The sequence below is a fragment of the Leuciscus leuciscus genome (assembly GCF_965113295.1).
Source record: "Leuciscus leuciscus genome assembly, chromosome: 18".
NCBI classification, from domain to species: domain Eukaryota; kingdom Metazoa; phylum Chordata; class Actinopteri; order Cypriniformes; family Leuciscidae; genus Leuciscus; species Leuciscus leuciscus.
The window spans coordinates 4,334,543-4,341,711 of NC_138742.1; the positions used below are offsets into that span (position 1 = coordinate 4,334,543).

The window sequence follows — 7,169 nt, forward strand, 5'->3', positions numbered from 1 at the left end:
CTTTTGTAAATTCATGTTATCTTTCATCAAACCTGCTCCACTTTTGAAATGACTTTCTGAGTCTGGTCGTAGTGCTATTTAGGGTACGTTTACACGACAACTATATACTTGTTTGTCGTGCGCAGTTGACAATGTCGTCACGGATCTGAGAAAACGATTAAAAGCGCTGTATTCTTCAGCCAGGCCAGTAGGTGGCGATGTCACTTTGCAAAGAAACACTGTCGACTGAACACAATAAGCATGCGCACAGTGTTGGGGAAAGTTACTTTTAAAAGTAATGCATTACAATATTGTGTTACTCCTTAAAAACGTAACATTGCGTTACTTAGTTACTTTATGATGGAAAGTAATACGTTTCATTATTTTTGCGCTACTTTTTCTCATCTGGACTGGGCTTGTTTGTTTTTTAATAACTAAAAAGTTTATTCTGTTTCTGGCAAATGTAAAGGCCCTTTCACACCATAACATATGTGAAGTGAATAAGCCTCAGGCTGAAGGAAATGCATGTTCACTCCTGTACAGTAGGGGGCGCCGCTCAAACGAGGAAGTTCAGCGCTCTTCAACAATAAAAACAAAAAAATTAAACACAAATGTGACATTTATCTAAAGGCATTTTGGTTAGTTTGGCTGAATTGGATCATCGAAGGTCAGCAGGAAAGACATTGGTTAATAAAGTGAGATTAAATACATAAAGTATATTTGTGTTATTTAACATATTTAGTCAGTGATGGTCAACTAATATAAAATATCAAGGTTTCAATATCAGTATCAGGTTTATCCCATATGCATTGTGAATAAAAGAAAAGGGCATTAAGATTCTTTTGCATAATATTGTGTGTGTGTGTGTGTGTGTGTGTGTGTGTGTGTGTGTGTGTGTGTGTGTGTGTGTGTGTGTGTGTGTGTGGTAAAGAAAAGTTGGGTGCTAAATGTTTAATTGTTATAAAAAAAAATTTCATGTGAAATATTATCAGGACAGGTTTCATGTGCTCTACAATACTATAAACACAAGCACACGCTTCTTGAAATTCTCACATTTCATTTGTTTATTTCTACAGCGTTACACAAATATACATCCACTCATATTCTCAGCGCTTCTAAACACTCACAGTGAAACAAACTGGACTTCCAAACATGAATCTGTTTACATATCTAACTCTAGAAATATTCACCAAAACACACTCATAGATTGTCTCGAACACTGAAGTGCAAAAGTGTTTGTGGGTGTAAAACGTATACAGTGACAGCAGGAATACAGCGGTTCAGTCACGCTTACAAACATCGCAGAACTTCACTTTTCTTTATCATTTTTGAATACATATAAATATCAGCATCTGCATCAAATTGCATATTTTTGCTCAATAAAACTGAGGTGTTTTTTTCTCCATATTTCTCACTATTACAGACTGTATGAGCCATAAAAGCCTGATGTATCAAATATGATACTCAACATAAAACTTTTCCTTTCAGATTTTTTTTTAAAGCTTCAATAAACGTCCAAAATATTAGACTTTTCTGACTATTTCATGTTAGTCTTTACAGGGTTAATAAATGACACTTGTTTTGATATTGTATTATTTAATGCAGACATTCAAACATTTCTATATGTTATACAAGCAATCTGTGTGTGTGTGTGTGTGTGTGTGTGTGTGTGTGTGTGTGTGTGTGTGTGTGTGTGTGTGTGTGTGTGTGTACATTAAAAATAACTAATAATTTAATATAACTTCGCTAGTAATAAAAACCTATACCAAAATGTATTTAAAATACATTTGTTTCATACTAAGTGTACAACAAACACATTAACATATTTACTGGCATATCGTTTGAGACTTAATGATATAAATATTATAATTAAACTTTATGAGGAGTACTTATTTATTGCACAATGCACATTTCTTCATATTTAGCCTAAATTGTGTTTAATATCACTATTATTGAGGATAGTATGATCTCTGTATAACATTCATCTTTAAATGCAAGATATTTAAAGTGTTCCTAAAGTTTACTTGCAATAGTTCCACTTTAGCACAAATACACTTATATATATTTAGTTGAACTTCAGCATTATTTCCGGATAACTAAAGTACATCAAGTACAGAATTAGCTGTTCCAGTTTAGCAGATTGTAAGTATATCAATTTAGTATACTAAAAGTGCAATTGCAGGGTATTTATATTAAGTACATAAACATGTAAATGTACTTGTCGTATACTTAGCATAAAATAAATGTTTTTTAAATACATTTTAGTATATTTATTTTTCACTAGGCTTTCTAAACTAAAGTTGCCATCGCACTTGCAAACAAACTCACAATTTATAAATTCCTACATTTACTATTCTGATGATGGGTTCGTCTCAGAGAAACTGAACACTGCAAAAAATTATGTTCTTCCTCACTATTTTTGTTTTGTTTTCCAAATATTTAAACATTCTTAAATCAAGATACATTGTGATACATACAGAAGTGAAAATACTTAAGATATTAAGCCTTTTCTGAGAAAAATAATCAAAATTAAGTGAGTTTATTCTTAACATTAAAAAAAAAAGGCCAGTGGGGTCAGAAAAATGAAATTTAAAGGGATTTATAATATAAAATAATACAATATAATATAATATAATAGGGATGCACGATATATCGGCCTCTATATCGATATCGGCCGATGTATGTTCAATTTTAAAGCTACACTGTAATTTTTTAAGTTGATTCTTACCAAAAAACACTTTGTTCTTTCAAAATGCTATGTGCTCATTAATGTGTAATTACTTCCACCAACTAATCAAGTATTCTCGTAAGCATAGAACCTGCCATTTATAATACATACGAGCGAGTCGCTGGAATGGCGGCAGCCATGTTGCGCCTCCATCTTGAAAATACATTAGCCAAAGAGGGACATACCTGGAAATTCAAGCTTCGCCTTTCGTGTTTTTACACTCAGTGGCACCGTGACGAATGCGAGGGGGAGATTACTCACGACTGCCGGCAGATTTGAAATAATACGGCCACCGTAGGAGTTAAAACACCCTCGGAATGGGAGGGGCTAGAAAGTAATATTCAGTTGGTAGTCATATACAATTTCACCACTAGATGGGAGAAAATCCTACACAGTGTAGCTTTAAATATCATTATCGGCCTGATAAGGAACATTGCCCGATATATTAAAGCCGATAAATAATGTATTATTTCCTCCAGCTGAGACACTTCAGATACACACTGTTCAACATTGAATTAGAATTTGAATCACTTTAAAAAAGGAAAATACAGTAAAGTTCAACAAGTCTGTCATATCGGCTACATTAAATTATGAGAACATTATGATTTGTGTGTTTGGGACGTGGATTTTAATGGTGAGACTTTTTTTGGCTCTGAAAAATGATATTAAAATTTGGATTTAGATTTATCGGCCAATATATCGGTTATCGGCTTTCAAATATAAAGAATAATCGGTTATCCGTATCGGCCAAAATTTCCATATCGGTGCATCCGAATATAATATAATTAATGTAAAAAATCTTTTCTGACCCCTTATTTGCAGATTTTTTTTATTGTGTCACTTCATTTTTTTACCAATTTTTCTGAAAACATAACTTAATATCTTAAGTAATTTTGCTTCTCAAGTAAATGCATCTTGATTTAAGAATGTTTTTAGATATTTGTGCTGGAAAATGGAAAACAGGACAAAAATAGTGAGGAAGAACATCATTTTTTGTTCATTAAAGCAAAATTAATTTTCCTAAAACATCTTAAAATATCCTTACGTGGGAATCAAAACAGCATTAAATATTACTAACCCGTTTTCTATCTTAAGTCTATGTCATTCACTGTTGTTTTCAATTGTAAAACAAGATGAAGACACTGATGAAGAAGAAGATTTTTGTTTTGAAACAAAGACTGAAAAGTCCATATGATTACACAGACGGACTCTCATGAATTTCTCCCTGTATTTTAAATAATGTCCATTTGTAAGAGTGAAGAACCAGTGACGTCCACCAATAAGAGTTATTCAAGCTGGACGAAGTTTTGATTTCCTGAAACTACATGAACGAGCGTCGCCTGAACAAGATACAGGAATAAAATCAATTCAGATGAGGGACCAGCATCAAGTTAAACACACAAACTTCTGACAAAATCCACTAATTGCAGGTGAAACTGGGTCCAAGATGCAGCTCTCTGATTGGACGGTGCTGAGACAGAGGCGGAGTCAGGCGTGCAGGGGGAGTGGCTCAGCATGCAGCAGCCAATCAGTACACAGGCACGTTAAAGTACTCATGTCGGGGCTGAAGGAGAGACACACACACACACACACACACACACACACACACACTGAAAATGGTGCAGACAAACACAACCGTGAGAGATGCAGACAGACACGTGCAGGACGACATGCAGTGAACACATTAAACTCAAGTGTGTTTACATGCGCAGTCTCACACAGATTATTGGTAAAAACAGTTTCATCTAAACGGACAGATGTTTGTGCATTACCTCGCTTTCATGTCGCATGTAAATATTCCCAGAGTAACATTCAGTCGTCTTATACTCATACCTCGAAAGATTTCCAACAGTAATCTGCATTTTACTGTACATCTAAATGCACTCGATACACATTCTGCCCAGACTCTATACAATAGGATTATTTATGAACTAATCCTGTCAAGAGATTAAAATAACTGCAATTAATCTCAAGATCTATTCTGCTGTAAACGTAATTATTATGAAATTCTGAAGGGAATAATATACTCTATTGTTCCAAAGTTTGCGGTCAGGAGGATTTTTTTTTTAAAGGAAATTAATACTTTTTTCAGCAAGGATGCATTAAAAATTGAACAAAAGTGACAGTAAATAAATTAAATTAAATGAATAATGTTACAAAAGATTCTATTTCAAATAAATGCTGTTCTTTTGAACTTTCTATTCATCAATTCATCACTTTAAAATATATTAAAATAGAAAACAGAATTTTTTTTTTTTTTTATCAAATAAATGCAGCATTAAGAGACTCCTTTTAAAATTAAAATTAAATAAAAAATATAACCGATCCAAAACTTTTGAACGGCAGTGTGTATTCACATAGAAAACAGTTTTTTAAACAATAATAATATTTAAAAAAGATTTTACTCTATTTTTGATCAAATAAATGCAGCCTTGGTAGGCTATTAAATATATATATATATTTTTTATATTTAAGTATTGTATTTATTAATAAATAAATAAATAAATAATTTATATATACATATACACACACACACACATATATACACACAATATTATATTTCTATATAAATAAATGTCATTTTATATATTTATATTAAGTATTAAATATTATTAATATAACATGTTAATATATAATAGTTAGTTCCGAAACAAAACCAGTTGAGAACTGCCGCTGTAAAGTACAGCATTGGTTTTCTATTAACGATGACATGAACCATAAACTCTGTGAGGGAAGAGGACAGTGAGAAACACGAAAACATAATGACTGGACGGCATTACACACACACACACACACACACACACACACACACACACACACACACACACACATATAAACACGAACAGCTCATGATATCTGTGTTAAACTGGTCATCTAGAGGCACGACGACACTAACAGACACGACTCTACGACTGAAGGAGAGCCACACCTGAAGCCTTCGCCTCGAGCCGGCTAACTCTGGAAGAGAACGGAGGACTCGCAGGACATGTTCGGACTCAGAACACCTGCAGGACATTCACACACACACACACACACACACACACACGTGATTTACAGCCACCTCAGCATCCAATCGATCCACAGACACACACATGGGCTGAATCCGAAATCGCCCCCTAAACCCTCATTCCCTACGCAAGTCCCCTAATACTGTCCACATGAAGGAGTGAATGAAAACGAGTGAGTGAATTCGGACAGCCGTTGAGCGTTCATCGGTTGTACACTCGTTATTGCAGTGCATTGTGGGATTGAATGAGTGCACTCGATAAGGTCTACTATGGTTTCGGACACCACTACAAATGGACGTCCCCTCAAATAACGGCCGATTTGAGGGTATAGGGGGCGATTTCGGGGTCAGCCGTGGACTGTCCTGTCTCACAGCGAAGCCTGTAAAAAGTGATCAGTTGACTTAACTTAAAAAAACTGAGGAAACCCGTTGCCTTAAAATTATTAAGTAAATAAACTAAAAAACTTAGTAATGTGGAATTGTCAAGTTCACATAACTTAATTTTTTCAATTAAAGGTTTAGTTCACCCAAAAATGAAAATTCTGTCAGTAATTACTCGCCCTCATGTTGTTCCAGCCCCGTAAGACCTTCGTTCATCTTTGGAACACAAATTAATATATTTTTTGTACGTCAGAACGGAGGCTCACAATTGGCCGACGCTGGTCGTGTGTGATGCGTGTGATGCTGGCCAATAGTGAGCCTCCGTTCTGACGTACAAAAAATATATTAATTTGCGTTTATTTACTTAATAATTTTAAGGCAACGGGTTTCCTCATTTCCACAGTGCCGCGGCTCCCGCAGGATTCTCATCAGACACGGATATAACTGAGCTTCAGGCTCGATTTCTGCGTCTCTGTCCTCTAATTAAGTCGGATCAGCCGGAGGGCCTTTGAGCTCCGAGTCTGTGTGGGATTTCTTCTGTTCTTTCAGGAATGTTCCGGATTGACTTTCCCAGGTTTCATTAGCTAAGCTGACGGAGAACCGTGTGCTTTTAATTAAAAACACCTCAGCAAACAGAGGCAGGCGTTTGATTGAAGTTCAACACCAAAGCTTCAAATTGGTTTATTATAAAAGTTATTTGAAAAAAAAGTAAAGCCACACAAAATTAAACCCATATAATACCAACGAGAATGTAAAGAATGGTAATCAGATTATTCAAACTGACTGAGTAATATGAAATCAGTCTGGGAGAATATAGCCCTCCACAACAACATGTCCAGAACTGTTCATTATCAACGAAAACTATGACGAAAAATGTTGGAGATGAGACGACAATAAGGCCATTAGACGATAACTGTGACTATATCAACATGAAATATCAGTGACGAAAACTAGACTAAAATGGCCAGACATTTAGTCGACTAAAACTGGACTAAACAAAAACAGGACAAGGTTGAATAAATACGATCAAAAATACAAAAAGACATGCTGAGAATAAATAAAAAAATACCTCAT

General features: G+C 34.8%; 1 long non-coding RNA gene across 1 annotated transcript; it reads right to left on the reverse strand.

Annotated features, from left to right (window-relative positions):
• Positions 1-2,261: 2,261 nt before the first annotated feature.
• Positions 2,262-7,169, reverse strand: LOC309480137. Its single transcript, XR_014199552.1, has 2 exons — positions 5,637-7,169; positions 2,262-4,271 (listed from the first exon to the last, which is right to left on the reverse strand). It is a non-coding gene; the product is annotated as an uncharacterized lncRNA (long non-coding RNA).